A 14,595-nucleotide genomic window follows, 5' to 3' on the forward strand; every position below is an offset into this window, starting at 1 on the left:
GCAAATCCCAGACACGCCAAGCACCCCCAAAATAAAGCTCTCAACTTACTCCCACCACACGAAAGGGCAAATGTGCCCACCCCTGAAAGCCGGCCAGGCCTCTGCGGCCCGAGCGGCCCGAGGCAGGAGGGCAGCCTTGGACGCCGGCTCACCCTGCGGCGGGCTTGGGTCGCGCCCCGCCGGGGCCGTCACCGACGCCCGCCGCGCAGCCCTCGGTCTCAGTCGGGCGAGGGTAGGCGCTTAACACAGGAGGATTCCGGGAAACCGGGGAAGCGGACGCTGCGAGCGAGGGGCCTCCGCGGGCTGACTCCAGTGGCGCTTCCCCACCTGCCGCCGCCTCTGCCAAGGCGGTCCGTGCACCCGAGGGCTGGGACAGCGAGATCCACCCTTAGGTGCCCGGCAAGCCCGGCGCGTCACGTGTCCCGCAGGTGAAGCGGGTGGGGCCGGCTCCCGCCGACACTTATAAACAGCGGGAACAGGCCCCGCCCTCCAGGAGGATGGTCGGCGCGGCAGCGCATGCGCACCTTTGCTCTCAGCTAGGAGGTCCTTTCCCACCGCTGGAGTCGAGCTGAGGTTAGGCTGAAGAGAGACTTTTAATTGCAATTTTTTTCTCAGTTGGGGAAGCTGGGATCCCAATGCCTAGTGAATGCCTGAAATGTAGTTTCAACGGGACACCCCGGTTATCCCAGCTTAAAGTTTTTTCTCCACCCTGCGCTGTCGTTTTTTTCTCTGAGCCCCATCTCCCTAGTTGGAATTTTGTATGGAGGCCAGCCCTGGGCAGCCCAGGACGCCATTTCTTCTGTCATCGCCTCACTACTCGGGGTTTTCAAAGCTCTCTTTCCAGGGGTGGCTGCTCGCCCACGGGCCCCAGTTGTGCATTTGGGTGGGAATCGTGGTGTCATCGGACCCGAAGGCGATTCCAGCCTTTCTGAGAGTGTCTAGGTACCCACGTGTAACTGACTGCCCCGTGGTCCTGTCAGTTCCTCTAGAGACACAAATTATCCAGAAAAAGGTTCCTAGGCATGTTATCACTTGCTCGACATAGTATATAGCACCATGTTCAAATGAAAATCAAAGATACAGGTAGCTTTTATGTTTAATCCAAGAGGAAACATTAAAAATGTCAGCCTGAGATAACCAAAATCATGTATTTGAAGAGAAATAACCTGAAATGCTTATATTTAAAGATGAAATTGAGATCTTGGGAAATGATTTGCAGTGAAAAAGATGACAAGAAGGCCGGGTGCAGTGGCTCACGCCTGTACTCCTAGCTCTCTGGGAGGCCCAGGCAGATGGATTGCTTGAGCTCAGAAGTTCCAGACCAGCCGAAGCGAGAGCGAGACCCCATCTCTACTAAAAATAGAAAAACTAGCCTGTTATCGTGAGGAGCGCCTGTAGTCCCACCTACTCCGGAGGCTGAGGCTGGAGGATCACTTAAGCCCAAGAGTTTGAAGTTGCTGTGAGGTATGATGCCATGGCTATGATGCCTGTTACCTAGGGTAACAGACGCTCTTGCGATTTTTAAATTTACAGAGTGCATCATGATTGAGACTTAGATCACCTAATTACATTCCAAAGTACTGCCAAAACGGTATTTTCCTTTTTCTGTTTTTTTTTTTTTTTTGTAGAGACAGAGTCTCACTTTACTGCCCTCAGTAGAGTGCCATGACTTCACATGGCTCACAGCAAAAAACCGGTATTTTTCTAAAAAACAAGTTTTTGATTGTATAAATAATATAGAAAATACACACATGAAAATAAATAGCCAATAATCACACAACTCAAATACAACCCACTCAGAACATTTCTTGGTCTTTCACCCATCAATAATTTTACAAAAGTCCTGCATACTGCCTTTTTTAAACATAAACTTACATGATTAGCATTTTCCATATCTAAAATTCTTCATTGGCTTTGTCTGCTTAATGGTCCACAGGAAAACATGCTATAATTTAACATTTTCCCTGCTGCTATATTGTTTTTTCAATGTTTTTCTCTTGGTATAAATAATGCTGGGTTAAACAGCTTTGCACATAAATTTTTATCCACGTTGTGAATATGTGCTTAGGATGTAAACAGAATTGAAATTACTTGGCATGAGGGTGTGAAGATTCTTAGTGTCGCTCCACACCTTTTCAGAGTGGTTATGTATGATTTAGGTGTGGCTCTCAGCAACATGTGGCTGTGCCTCTCTCTCCACATTCTTGCCAGTTTTGAGTAATACCTTTTTTATCTTCACTAATTTGCACTTGATCTTAGCCAAAAGCCGAGAAGCTATCTTCACTAATTTGATGAGTAAAAGTTGGTTATTATATTCTTTAAGTGAAATGTATAAAAGAAGCCCTTGCCCATTAGCATGTGACCTCAAGTTCAATAAGGTCAACTTTGCCTATTCTACAGAGCAGGCATTTTCAGAGCAGGAAGCCATACGGCAGCCCAAATCCACAAGTCTGCAATTTGGGAGATTCACGAGTGAACTTATCTTACCTCACAGGACAGGATGTTAAAGTAGTTGGACCTTTTGACTCAAAATGTTAAAGATTTGAATATTTTAAGTATTCTTTGCTTTATCTGTGTAGCTGTTGAAAATTTTATTTAATGGGCAGCACCTGTGGCTCAGTCGGTGGCCCCATATACTGAAAGTGGCGGGTTCAAACCCGGCCCCAACTGAACTGCAACAAAAAAATAGCTGGGCATTGTGGCGGGCACCTGTAGTCCCAGCTGCTCCAGAGGCTGAGGCAAGAGAATCACTTAAGCCCAGGAGTTGGAGGTTGCTGGGAGCTGTGTGATGCCACGGCACTCTACTGAGGGCCATAAAGTGAGACTCTATATCTACAAAAAATAATAATAATAATAATAAATAAAAATAAAAGAGAATCTTATTTAATGACAAAAAATCCCATTTTATCATTAATTTCTAGTTCTCCTCATATTTATGCTACTTCAGAAAGATAGAAAGCAATTTTACATGATATATTTAAAGGAAAATGAACTTTCCAATTAAAAAGCAATGCATGCTCTCAAAATACAATCGCCATGGGAACAGAATAGGTGTGAAGCAAATAGTGAACAATTGATTACTAAAATGTATGTTCAAGAGTAAATAAGCATTCCAAGGAGAGGGAGAAAAGACAAGTGCTGGTGAAATGGAAAAGGTGGGTGTGGGAACATGTTCTAAATAGGTCTGAAGCCTGAGCCAGCTGAGGAATCATCTTGGGATATAACCAGTTTCATTCTGCTTTGTAGGCAAATCCAATGTCACAGTTTCCAAAACAATTGGGCAGGGTAGAGCTCCAAGTGTTTAGTTTGTAAAAATGTATCAAGCTTGAAACATCATATGTGAATTTTTGTGTGTATATATTATACTTCAAAAGAAACTTTTAAAAATGTCCCTGAGAATGGCCCAGAGATTCTCATGCGATGCACTCATTAGCTCTCCACAGCTGTTATACTATCATCTACAGCACCACCACCTCAAGGAGGACTCTGGGCACCTGGGAGATTGTAACCCTGTCTGGGAGCTTGCTGTGTTGTCCTCCGCATTATGAAGTGTTCTCTAGAGTCCCCTTAACCTTTGCCCTTACATAAACTTTACACCTTCTACCTGACCATTTTTTCATCAAACCAGCCATAGCCCTGGTGTAGCAATCAAGTACTAAGAGTTAGAATTCTGGAAAGAGCTAGAGTTCCAAACAGAAAAGGAAACATGCAGGGAGAAGTTCCTGGGAATAGAAACACACATATGGCTGGAAGTTAGAATACCAGAAAGAAATGTGACACATGTGACACTTGGTATTTGGTGCATACTAGAGAAATCGTGCAGTTCCAACTGTGCTCTGTTCTTCTGTGTACAAAAATATTTTCCTTGTTTATGAAATTTTAAGTTTCAACTTGCTGTAACTTAAATTTTTTTGATGATATAATATAAATTAATATAATTGAATATTTCATAGTCCAGTGTATACTTATAAGAGATATCTTTTTTAAGGCAATTGTTTTGGAAAATCAGACATTTATTCTAGTGTACCTTCTATCTAAAAGATACTTAGAACCCCAATTTTGATATTCCTTTCAGAGTGTTTGACTCGTGCTTTTCAGTATCTTCTTTGATACTGATGGGAAGACTTTGTTAGTAAAGTTTTATTGGGTGTCTTTGATATGTCAGACATCATACTAAATGTTAGGTGTTTAACAATATGTAAAACACAATCTCTTGAGGCACTAGATCACACAATAGGGCAGATACACAGCCTGTAATAGCAATACCCCTTGTTAAGGGGGAATAAATTCTACTAGGTCAGAGGAACTTTGAAAGGAAATAAAAACCAATTAAATCCACACATAATGGTGAGAAATTTTATGTATATACCAAGAGCATGTCAATGAACACATGACTCATGATGAGCTTTGGAAATATCCATAATTCCAATCAGATGGCCAGATGTAATTTTAAAGCAGCAGAACTAAAAACTGTGACAATCAAGAATGATGAGATATTTCAGTTTCTCAGGAGGAAAAAATGAGGATAAGCATCATGGAACTATGTAAAAGGGGAACTGAGGGGGACAATGTGCTGTTTAATTTTCATTGTCCAGGAGAGAGCCCTAGAAGTTGTCAGATAGAGCGGTTCCATCATGGTTTGCTGTATTGTGGAGAAGGGCTGGTTCTTACACATGCCTGGATAAAGCTTTCCTCAAGTTCATCACATTCTTCTTGTGTTGACTCTGAGCATCTTTTAGGAGAGTCATTCTCTTTCCCAGATATCATGACATTGGAGACCAGAACGTGGCACTTTAGTCACTGGAAAGGAATCCTCTCATAATTTAGTTGATATTCTAGTGTATGGCTTAGTTAGTGAGGTTGATACATATCAGCAGCCTTGAGTCCAATCAACTTTGGGGTCCTGATAAAATCATTTCCATGTCTATAGGAAAGCAGGTAAGTCTGTGGATCCTGTTATATTACGCTAGCCAGCCAGCCCTCTTTAATGGCTTCATAGTTTAGTGCCAACAGCATGGGTTGGGAGACGCTGTCAGTTTAAACCCTAGCTCTGACACTTAACTAGCTATGTAACTAAACATGTGTAAGCCTTAGTTTCCTGACACATAAAATAAAGCTGCTAATAGTATCTACCTCATAGGACTGTTCTGAAGATAAAATAAAATGCCAAACATAAAATCCTAAACATAGGACTTTAGCATAGGTGTTGCATATTAACAGCACTTTCACACGTAACTACAATAGACAAATGTGGTAACTCTTGATGTTTGGTAGGTGGAATTAGGCATGCTGTGTACAATTTATTATTACATTACTTTGATAATGACAAAATGCTGTAGAATCTCAGAGGAAAATTTACTGTCACCCAGGAGTAGGGGATGGGAAGGATAGTAGGGGAAGGCACAGATGTGTAGGATGTGGCAGGTGGAGGGAAAGCATGTATTGTGTTCTGAATTTGATTGATCAGCCCATGTCCGACCAAGAAAATGAACTCTTTATGGATGGGAGCAATTTATGAAACAGGGGCAACACAAAGCTGGGTATGCTTGGTTAATGGCTGCCAGGTAACTGAGGCACAAGCCCTGCCCCCTTGGGACACCTGAAAACGTACACCCTGTATGTCTTGTTTGGCCTTTTGGGATGTTCATTTGCCTGGAAAGACAACTCTTTAGTCAGGATCTCTCAACCTATTACCTTTTCTACTAGTCTTGCTCTGCTGGATTAGCTACTTAAAACTTTTTTCACAAGTGACTAGGGGAATTTTGGGATAGAGATTCCATCTAGGGGACACCAGGCCAATATTTCCTGAGAGAGATCCCAGACGGGGGATGGGTACTTCTTTTTTTTTTTTTTTTGTAGAGACAGAGTCTCACTGTACCGCCCTTGGTAGAGCGCCGTGGCGTCACACGGCTCACAGCAACCTCTAGCTCTTGGGCTTACGCGATTCTCTTGCCTCAGCCTCCCGAGTAGCTGGGACTACAGGCGCCCGCCACAACGCCCGGCTATTTTTTTGTTGCAGTTTGGCCGGGGCTGGGTTTGAACCCGCCACCCTCGGCATATGGGGCCGACGCCCTACTCACTGAGCCACAGGCGCCGCCCGGGGATGGGTACTTCTTTGGACATACTTTATACCTTACTGGGGTATGGTGGGGAGAGCCGGGCTAGTGGCAGTTCAGTTACATGTACTAAGAAATTGTAATTGCAGGTCTAACATATTTGTTCTTTCTCATGCCTCCAACTATGTCCCATTTCAGTCAGAGGCAATTTATCAACATCCTGATTCCACAAGATTAAGGAATGGATTAAAAAGGAGGGAGTTGTAACTAGGTCCAGGAATGAGTTCCAATGAACCATGTATATTTTTTATAATACTCTTGTTCTCATGTTTTAGATTATTAGGACAGTAGGGCTTGATGATCAGAACCCTGTAACTTTTAATTAATTACTTGACCTGTTTCCCAAAAATGGCAGAATTTCTGTAAGACAAAGCAGTTGCGATTCCAAAGGCCCCTGTGCAGACTTCCTGATGCCAAGACTCTCAGTAACCTGCTCCACGCATACAGCCCATCTGAGGCCACTTCCCCCATTCTCCTGGCTGACGTCATTTGCATTAACAATTCCTCTTTTCCTTGGCAATCCATGTTGTGTCCATGACTGGCTTTCTTTGAGCAACTAGACCTCAGCCAGACACCTTTTGGGTTCAGTAACAGTTACGTCAGCTAAATTTATCAAGCTTGGTTGTACATGACTGTTTAGATGTTAAAAAGGCAGAAATATTACAAATAGATAAGGAAGATGACAAGATGCTAAAGGCTTCCCAAATTCTACTAATCAGAGGAAAAACACAGTTTTTCATTTAACATTTAAATTAACATTTAAAAGTAGAACCTCCATGGTGGACCACCTCTCTACGTTGCCCACCTCAAGATTGACCTAATTTTCACAGACCAAACATGTACCACCACATATGTTCAATGTACAGTAGGCCTAGGTTCCTTATGTTGACCACTTCAGTATATTGAGTTTGTTACAGCCCCTCGGTGGTCAACTTAAAAGAGATTTTACTGTATATACTTCTCTTAAGAATTGTTCCCATACTAAGTACAGTAAATGTTTTACGGATATACAAAACATTCTATACTATAACCAGCTTTTTTGCTTAATTTACTCATACTTACATAGACGGCTGGATAGAATCTGCTTTTGTTTAAAAAAAAGTCACTTTTGTATTCAAAGGAATTTAAGATGAGCTGGAACATATTCTTCTTAGCAAAGTATCTCAGGAATGGAAGAAAAAGTATCCAATGTACTCAGCCCTACTATGAAGCTAATTTATAGCTTTCACGTGAAGGCTATAACCCAACTATAGCACAAGACTATGGGGAAAGGGCCAAGGGAGGGGGGAGGTTATGGTGAAGGTAGGGTAATGGTGCATCTTAGAATGGGTACAGGTGAAACTTACTAAATGCAGAATACAAATGTCTGCATACAATAACTAAGAAAATGCCATGAAGGGTACGTTGAACAGTTTGATGAGAATATTTCAGATTGTATATGAAACCAGCACATTGTACCCCTTGATTGCACTAATGTACACAGCTATGACTTAACAATAAAAAAAAATAAAAAACAAAGATTCGGTAAAACGAAGATAGTCAGAAAAGGATCACAAATGCTGAATCCAATACTGAAGAAGCTGTAAAAAGATTTTAATAATTAGAGGAATAGCCTGTCAAGGCTCTGACTCTCTTCCATGTCAGCCTGTGTGGTATAAATGCCTCACTAGTTTTGGGTGACCTACTGAAGTCAGCTTTCCTTTTACCTCAGCCCCAGATGGGTACAAGCCTTATTTCTCTTTATCATTCACTACTAAATTCCTCTTTAAGATTCAACCACATCCTTTGATGCCCACTACCATGGTTATTAGGGTTATGTTTTACTAGAGGACATAAGGAGGAGTCTGTTCAGGGACAGTAATGGTATTTTTCAAAATTCAGCTTAGTCCTTAGTTTTTAAAAGAGTTTTAATTTTAAAAACATTTAAAGAATGAACATATATAGTATGGCCCATAATGCTTTTCTTTGGGCATTCAGTGAGAACCCAAATAATCTTCATACATGTATGACTAGAGGAACTACAAACAGCTATCAGATATTAATTTTGCCACTCCCTATCTATCCCTGGATTTAAATGTTAAGGTGAAAAGCTTTCTTTCAGTGAAGGGTTCAAAAGATCCAAATTAGCTTTTCCTTTAATTTTAAATTTAGCCAACTCCTTATCCACACTTCTAAATACTGCTTTTGCTATAAAAACCGATGAATATATTTTAGTACCAGTATTATCTAAAAACTCTCAATATTTTCTTCTAGCTGTCTTTTACTGTATATTTTCAAAAAGCTAAAAGATCGAAAAAAAGGCTTAAATACAAAATTATTTCTTCTAAGAAGTGTATGTAAAATTTTCATACTTCCTCTAGATTTGTCATGTTTCCTCTTGAGTATTAGCACATCTTGTTTTCAATGGAAAGACTGCATTTTACATAGGAGATTGTTTGAATGGCCTAACATTTCTAAACAAGCTCAATCTAACTTAACATTTGATTTTCTTTAATTATATTTGAGAAGAAAATCTTAAAACTTTATTACGCAAAACTTCAACCACGTAACAAGAGTAGAGAAAATAGTATAATGAGCTCCTATCACCAAATTCACAGTCAACTCATAGCTCGTTTATACCTCCACTCACTTTTTCCCTTTACCCACCTCCGCACTGGTTTATTTTGAAGTAAATCCTAGACATTGTCTAATTTCATCTATGAGAATTTCAGCAACTAATCTAAAAGTAAAGACTTTTAAAAATCATAACCACAGTACCATCATCACACCAAAAAATCAATAATTCTTTTTTTTTTTGGTCTCTTTTGGCCGGGACTGGGTTTGAACCCGCCACCTCCGGCATATGGGACTGGCGCCCTACTCCTTGAGCCACAGGTGCCGCCCAAAATCAATAATTCTTTTTTTTTTTTTCTTTTTTTTTTTTTTTTGGCCGGGGCTGGGTTTGAACCCACCACCTCCGGCATATGGGACCGGCGCCCTACTCCTTGAGCCACAGGCGCCGCCCTAAAATCAATAATTCTTAAATACCTCAAAGATTTAGTCAGTATTCAGATTTTTCCAAAAATCTCATAATTGCTTCTGAGTTTTGTTTTTAATTTTTAAATTGAGGTGAAAATTACATAACAAAATTAGCCATTTTAAAGTGAACAATTCAGTGTTGTGTAACCTCCATCTTGATCTAGTTCCTGAATCTTTCCATCACCTCAAAAGAAAACCTTATGCCCATTAAGTGTTTATTTCCATTTCCCTGTCTGTCCCAGTGGACCTATTCTGGATAGTTCATATAAATGGGTTCGTGCAATATGTGATCTATTGTGTCTGGCTTCCGTCATTCAGCAGGACATTTTCAGTGTCCATCCACACTTTATTAATCTTCTAAAGCTTCTTTATTAAGCTTTATTAATCTTCTAAAGCTTTCCACATTTTGAATTTGCAGATTGAATATCTATGGTGTTATTTAACATATTCCTCTACCTCTTTATTTCCTGTAAAATATAATTAGACCTAAAAACTTGATTTTTTTCCTTTTCTATCTTTTTCCTTCCTATTTCTCTCTTTTTTCCAAGACTTTTTCTTGGGTGATGCTGTATATATACTTCCATCAGGGGGGCATATAATGTTTAGTTATCTTTTTTGTGATATTAGCATTTACTGATGATCTTGCTTAGATTATTTTTTTTTCCATTCTTTTCAACATTGTATTTGTGTGAAGTGAGCTTTTCTGCAGTGAATAATATTAAAAACAAAAGTTGACCATGGAAAGACTTCTTGGAAGAAGATTTAAGGGTATGCCTATTCAAAATTCAACTTTGCAAAGAAGATATTCTAAAATAAGTCAAGCTTAGATATATCATTTAATGTTAATTATAATAAACAGAAAAATAAAAACGTTTTTAAAGAATTATAATTGTCATATTTTTATTACAAATTATAAATTATTTTATTTTTTATCTGTGATGGTGCATTTTTAAAAAACATTTATTAAATAAAGACCAACAAGACTACTCCATAGACAGAGCAGCACCTGTACAATGTTGGTAAACTCTGTTTATGACTGTCTCTCGTTTATATACCAATTAACGTGGAATATTCACAGATTTTTCGACTCTCAATATTTTCTATGAACCTGCATATACCTGATCTTTTTCCTTAATCACAGCAAATGCTACCATTTCATTTCCTGAATGTCACTCACTGAAAATAAATTTTCGCGCAGTTTCTACGGTCTATAAAGTAGATGGTGTTAGTTTGCTGCTGTTGTTTCTCCAGGACCTATACATAGGGGAGAACCCCAAGTTATTAGTATATATACAGTTAATTTTACATAATATTGTCATACTAATTTCCAGATGACTGTACCAGTTTACACTAGTCCCAGTAGTGGCTTGGGAAGAGGATTCTTTTTCATTACTTCTCAACCAAAGTGCAACATTTAGACTATTTTTCACTAACAGTTTAGTACAGATTTTAAATTTTGAAAAGCATTAAACAATTTTTCTAATTATATGAACAGCTTCAACTTTAACTTGCCCCTTTGCGGTTTTTGTTTTATGTAGACAGTTATCTTTTGCTGTGTAACAAATTACTGAAAAACTGAGTGTTTTGAAACAATAAACATCTCATAGAATAATGTTTCTGTAGGTCAAGAATTCAGAAGTGGCTGAGCTGGGTAGTTCTGGCTCAGGGTCTCTCATGCAGCTGCAGGCAAGATGTTGGTTTGGGCTCCAGTCATTTGAATGTTTGACTTGGGGCGAAGGATCCACTTCTAAGATGCTGAAGTCACATGGCTGGCAAGTTGGTGATAGCTACTGGCTGCTTCCTAGGACTGCTAGAATGTCCTCACAACACAGTGGCTGGTTTGGCCCAGAGCAAGTGATCCAAGAGAATATGGCGGAAGCAGTATTTTATGGCTTAGTCTGGGAATTCACATGCCACCATTCTGCCATATTATGTTGGTCACGAGGACTAACTCTGATAAAACGTGGGAAGGGATTACACAAGGGCATGAATACCAGAAGGCAAGGATCATTTGGGGGCATCTCAGAAACTGGCTTTCATGCACAGGCCCATGTATTGTAATTCACTGCAGTATTATTTGCAGTGACAAGGAGTTGTAGCAAATAGGTTTTCATTCCTAGAGAAATTTGTAAGTAAAATGTGGTATATGCCTCTGATGGAATACCTTGCAATAATTAAAAGCAATAAATTAGATTTACATTTTTTTTCAACTCACAAAAAATAGAATTAAAAAACAGTAAGGTTGGGAGCAGTGGTTTATGCCTGTAATCCTAGCACTTGGGAGGCTGAGGCAGGTAGATTGCCTGAGCTCACAGGTTTGAGACCAGCTTGAGTCAGAGCGAGACCTTGTCTCTAAAAAAATTAAAAAATAAATAAAAATAGCCCAGCTACTTGGGAGGCTGAGGCAAAAGAATCACTTGAGCCCTGGAGTTTGAGGTTGTGGTGAGTTGTGATACCACAGCTCTCTACCAAGGGCCACAAAGTGAAACTGTCTCAAAGAAGAAGAAAACCAGTAAGATTAACAGCATAATTTAACTGATATCAGTTTAAAAGCCACTGTGTATATAGTTTTTCACTTTGTATAAAGATATATGTATTGCAAATACATAAAAGGCCAAACAAGACAAACATATTAAAACAGATTATAAATGGGAGAAAGCGAAGTGTAGAGGAACTGAGGGAAGAAATGAAAACAAAAACAGAAACAAAGAAAGACTTTGTGAGAACACTGGGAAGAGCGTGCCATGAATTGAGAAGAATTAATAATCTCAAATTAGTTGAGGTTTAAAAATAGTTGTTATTTTGGGCGGTGCCTGTGGCTCAAAGGAGTAGGGAGCCAGCCCCATATGCCGGAGGTGGTGGGTTCGAACCCATCCCTGGCCAAAGAAAAAAAACAAAAACAAACAAACAAAACAAAATAGTTGTTATTTTCCTGGTAGAGTTGTAATTTGTAATGTGACCCAAGCAAGTCTAAGAAATCTTACTGAATCAAGATTCCTAGCAGATAAGATTCTACTCATTTCCCTATTTTTTTCTTTTTCTTAAGACAGAGTCTCACTGTGTTGCCTGGGCTAGAGTGCAGTGGCATGATCATAAGCTCACTGCAACCTCCAACTCCTGGGCTCAAGTGATCCTTCTGCTTCAGCTGAGACTACAGGTGTGTACCACCATGGTCCCCCGCCCCTTTTTTCTATTTTTAGTTGAGACGAGGTCTACACTCTTGCTCAGGCTGGGTCTCCAATTCCTGAGCTCAAGGTGTCTTCCTGCCCTGGACTCCCAGTGTGCTAGGATTACACATCTGACTCACAGTGCCTGGCCCCTATGTTATATTTTTAATAAGAGTCATATATCCGTGGAAGGAGAATTTTCATTCTCTTAAAATACCTTGGTTATCAAGGGCATGTGCAGTGGCTCACACCTGTAATCCTAGCACTCTGGAAGGCCGAAGTGGGTGGACTGCCTGAGCTCACAGGTTTGAGACCAGCTTGAGCCAGAGTGAGACCCCATCTCTAAAAATAGGCGGGTGTTGTGGCAGGTGCCTGTAGTCCCAGCTACTTGGGAGGCTGAGACAAGAGAATCACTTGAGCCCAAGAGTCTGAGGTTGCTGTGAGCTGTGATGCCACAGCACTCTACCGGGGGCAACAAAGTGAGACTCTGTCTCAAAAAAAAAAAACCTTGCTTATCTCTTATTAGAATGAAGTTCTTTCTTTTTTTTTTTTTTGTGGTTTTTGGCCGGGGCTGGGTTTGAACCAGCCACCTCTGGCATATGGGACCGGCGCCCTACTCCTTGAGCCACAGGGGCCGCCCAGAATGAAGTTCTTTCAATAGAACATAAACCTCTTTTCATTTCTCAAGTTGAGATATTTTAAATGCAAATAACCTTAAAAGAGGTAGTTCATAAATTAAATTTACAATAAGGAGCAAATGATTGATATCGTATTTCCTAACTGAAGATGTGTTTTAAAGGGAAAGGCCAAAGGAACAGAATTGTGAATTTCCTAAAAGAATATGGGGACAGGGCTGGGTGTGGTGGCTCACGCCTATAATCCCAGCACTTTGGGAGGCTGAGGTGGGTGGACTCCTGTGTCTAACAAAAAATAGCGGCGTTGTGGTAGGCACTTCTAGTCCCAGCTACTTTGGAGGCTGAGGAAGGAGAATCACTTGAGCCCAAGAATTTGAGGTTGCTGTGAGGTATGATGCCATGGCACTCTACCGAATGTGACAAAGTGAGACTCTGTCTAAAAAAAAGAAAAAAAAAATGGACAGAGATGACGAGAAAGAGAAGGAGCATGGAGGATGTATTTAGAAAGATTAGATCCTTCACAGTTTTGATTAAAATTAGTGCTGTAGCAAATTTCATTTTTGGGTAACCCAAGAACAAGAAAAAGATCACCTTGCAAATGGTAATTTACTTCTTTTGAGTTCAAGGTGTTCCTATTGATAAATTTTCAACTATTTAATTTTCACTGCAGTTAACAAATAAGTATTTATTTACTGTCTACATACTGTTTCAAACTGATGACTATTTTCTGTGTTTAAGAGTAGTGAATTGTTGATGGTCATATGAATTTTAAAGTAGGCCAGTTTTTTCTTTTTTTTAGGATTAAAATGAAGAAGGTGCATAGTAAAGCCTAATTTATCTTTTGTTTTTAGAGACTCAACTTTGGTAGAGTGCGGTGGCATCATACAGCTCACAGCAACCTTCAACTCCTGGGCTTAGGTGGATTCTCTTGCCTCAGCCTCCCGAGTAGCTGGGACTACAGGTAACTGCCACAACACCAGGCTTTTTTTTTTTTTTTTTTTTATTGCAGTTTGGCCTGGGTCAGGTTCGAACCCACCACTCTCGGTATATGGGGCTGGCGCCCTACCCACTGAGCCACAGGCGCCGCTCCCCTAATTTATCTTAATGAGAGTATATTGTGTATATTTGCAATTATGTGATAGCAGAGGGTTAGGATAATTTTTCTTTATATTTTAAGAGAACAATGATACTGGTTTTACTGAGCATAAGGCCAACTTACGGCACTCTTGAGTACATGAATGGTTTACATATCAAGTGATCCACACAGATATGGTATCTAACCACGGTCACCAGCTCCAGCTGCAGCCCTTTTGGGATCATGCCCACTAATTCTTGAACAGCGACCTCTGCTGTGTGACAACAATGAAGACATCAGTCCAAAGTAGCCAGTGTTTACCAAGCTTTTCTTTTTTCAGGGAGATCTTAGGTGTTTTTAAAAGAAATTCTCCCTCTTGAAAAACTGTTTTTTGTGTATGTTTATGTATTTTCTCATTTATGAGCCCCTCAGACTTAAGATGTGTTATTACACCCCTTATACATTATTTAATATAAATTAACATAAGCATATATAACTCTAAAGGTAAAAAAACTTATGAAAAATAATGCCCCTGAAGCACAAGGCAGTTCTCATAGACACTTTATTCACTGTGCCACCTTATT

At 40.0% G+C, this 14,595-nt stretch overlaps 1 protein-coding gene across 6 annotated transcripts in view; it reads right to left on the reverse strand.

The window, feature by feature from the left end:
• Positions 1–412, reverse strand: part of WDSUB1 (WD repeat, sterile alpha motif and U-box domain containing 1) — a 62,553-nt gene extending 62,141 nt beyond the window's left edge. For 3 of the 6 annotated variants that reach the window (XM_053596920.1, XM_053596921.1, XM_053596914.1), the window contains exon 1: positions 50–412. The gene's annotated coding sequence lies outside the window, so the exon portion shown is untranslated. The remainder of the gene's footprint in view (positions 1–49) is intronic. The other 3 variants (XM_053596917.1, XM_053596916.1, XM_053596915.1) reach the window with 3 other exon arrangements.
• Between the last annotated feature and the right edge of the window lie 14,183 nt (positions 413–14,595).

The sequence above is a fragment of the Nycticebus coucang genome, chromosome 7, assembly GCF_027406575.1.
Source record: "Nycticebus coucang isolate mNycCou1 chromosome 7, mNycCou1.pri, whole genome shotgun sequence".
Taxonomy (NCBI): domain Eukaryota; kingdom Metazoa; phylum Chordata; class Mammalia; order Primates; family Lorisidae; genus Nycticebus; species Nycticebus coucang.